Raw genomic sequence first — 3,008 nt, forward strand, 5'->3', positions numbered from 1 at the left:
GGGGTAGTGGGGGAAGTGCCCTCACCACCACTTTCTGGGAGCTGTGTGTGCTTGCACTCCTGACCGCCCCTGTCTCAATGTAGCAGCTGGGTGGTAGAAGAAAAGTGTGGTAGAGAAGCGCTGGCATCTCGCCTGTGCCCTGGAAATGGGTAAAAGGAATGTGATATGCAGCACCTTGTTGGTTTTCTTACTGTTGTACGGAAAACCACGCTATGAAAAGCCAGTTTCCATAAAGGAGACAGAGGAGTCCTGCAACTTTATTCGAATAAAGGGAGAGAATCCACTGGGGCATACACCCACAGTGTTTTCTCTCTCTCGGTTTCGGAGGACGCAGCCTCCTCTTATCCTAAACTCCCGGCCGCATATTGCCCTCTTCCTTTCCCCATTGGTTGAGGTACTAGGAAGGTACAGCCTTCCCGAACCGCCTACCACATATTCCCCTCTTGAACCTGTCATTTTACCCCAAAGTTCAGAAACTCAGGCTTGTGCAGACCCTTGTCTGTTTCAGGAGCCAAGCCGTCTGGGCTCTGTAACAAACCTGCTGCTTGAAGTTAATAGAGACATTAAGACCCATTTCAAAGATGTTAACACCCATACCCTCACTTAAAGAATTGTTTGTAAAGACATTAGCACACCTCTTTCCTATCACTGTTGCTACAGAGGATCTTAAATATAGTCAGTCTGCTGATAATAAGTGAAACTTGAAAGTTGGACTTACCAGTGCCATCAGAAGTTATGGTGACAGGACAGCAGCATCAGAAGCGGAGGAGAACCTCACTGCAAGAGGCTCACCTGCTTTAAGTACATGGGGATCTCTCCAGTCTCATGAACTGTCTGCCAAGGTCTAACCTGGTGGGAACAGTGCGCTTAGCAACAAGTCCCATATGTGAGACACAGGATTTAGTCTGCCAGGGAAAAAGTGTCAAAACTCAGGCAGGCACAATGTGATGGTGTCCCCTTGGTAATCCAGAGAAGTTGCTAAAGACAGATCCCAGTAGACATTTCTGGAAATTGAAAAAGTTAAGTGAAAAATCCTCAACCATTTTTGCATGTGTTGTAACAAACATGATGCTTCAGCAATGTTTCTCATGTTGATTATTTCAGTAATCATTTCAAATTCTGTGAAACTGCCTGAAATAAACAGTGATTTAAATAACCCATCTAAGTCTTGTGCATTTGTACTTTATTGCTAAAGAAAGGTGGTTCCTTGATAATTGTTTAAAGGATTTAACTCAGAAGATGCATTTTTATGACATATTTTCTAATAAGGAGCACAGCTTTTATATGAATTTCTATAGGCAGTGATATACAAGCTATTAACATTTAATTTTTTACCCTTTAACTTAAAAATAAGATTTAAGCCTATTTGATGAAGGGTTTTATACACCTTTATTTGTAATTTGCCTTATGATATGCATAAAACATACAATTCCATCAAAAAATGAAATCCTGTTGTGACAGGACCTTTCACCCCTGAGACTTATCTACTTCCCCCATGGCTAAGCTAGGCTGGAATGGTTTGTCATGTGATGAATTATCTCTGCTGAAAACACCCTTAGCCAGCAATAAACATCCTGCCTTGAATGCATGGGAAAGTGTCATGGGCTAGCACCCGCTACAGAAAGGATAAACAAAAAATTCTGACTGACAGACACAGCACTTTTTACAACTATAAAAGACCACTATGATTTTCATAAAATCAGAAATCTCTTATACAGTCTCTGAGTGTGTGGAGAGTTTTTCTCGATGCCGAGACGTTGGTATCAAGTTACTTCCCTGGGGATTGAGAGAAATTAGGAGACTTCTGCACACCACTATCGTGCGTTGGTAAGTGACATTGGCTCCTCCTAATCTATACTATTTCTTTGCTAGCTGTAACATAGGTACCTTTATTATCGTGCACTGTCTTATGAACCTACTAGTAGTGTTTCTTTTGCTTATCCTGTGTAGTAAGTAAGCCTGTTAAAGTCTTACGTCTGTTTTTTTTCCTTGTGTCTATTCAATAAATAATTCATGCTGTAATAGACCTGATCAGTTATTATTAAGAACTTGTGAGTGAGAGTGGGTTTTGGAGTGCTGGCCGCCTCAATAAAGCTGCTGTCTACTGCCAGAAACCTGGGCAAAGGCAGGGACTTGTCTAAACTCTTCTTTCTCATTCGTAACACCTCTCAGATAATTTTACTGATTCAAGACTATTTCTTTAAAAATATTGTGTGGGGGGGAAAAGCAAATTATTTCAAAACAATTAGAGCATTTAAAGCCACTTTGGTAAAACCATTCACTGCATCTAGTGAGTTGAACTGGGTTTTCTTTTATTACTATTATTATTTTGTGTTATTATATATGTGTTTGAAGAATTTAAAGCTAGGAAACTGGGTTCTGCTGGGCTGGATCATAGAAATATTTAGGGTGGAAAAAACCTCTAAGATCGAGTCCAACCACTAACCCAGCACTGCCGTGTTCACCACTAAACCATGTTCCCAAGTGCCATATCCACATGCCTCTTAAATCACTCCAGGGATGATGACTCCATCACTGCCCTGGACAGCCTGTTCCAGTGCTTGACAACCCTTTCTGTGAAGACATTTTCCCTAATATCCAATCTAAACCTCCTCTGGCATAACTTGAGGCCATTTCCTCTTGTCCTATAGCTTGTTACCTGGAAGAAGATGCCAACCCCCCCTTTCAGATAGTTGTAGAGAGGGATAAGATCTCTCCCGAGCCTTCTTTTCTCCAGACTAAACAACTCCAGCTCCCTAAGATGGTCATCATAGAACTTGTGCTCCAGACCCTTCCCCAGCTCTGTTGCTCTTCTCTGACCACACTCCAGCCCCTCAGTGTCTTTCTTGGAGTGAGGGGCCCAGAACTGAACACAGAATTTGAGGTGCGGCCTCACCAGTGCCAAGTACAGAGACACAATCACTTCCCTCGTCCTGCTGGTCACACTATTTCTGATACAGGCCAGGATGCCATTGGCCTTCTCGGCCACCTGGGCACACTGCTGGCTG

Source organism: Corvus brachyrhynchos, unplaced genomic scaffold (assembly GCF_000691975.1).
Source record: "Corvus brachyrhynchos isolate BGI_N302 unplaced genomic scaffold, ASM69197v1 scaffold1100, whole genome shotgun sequence".
Lineage (NCBI taxonomy): Eukaryota > Metazoa > Chordata > Aves > Passeriformes > Corvidae > Corvus > Corvus brachyrhynchos.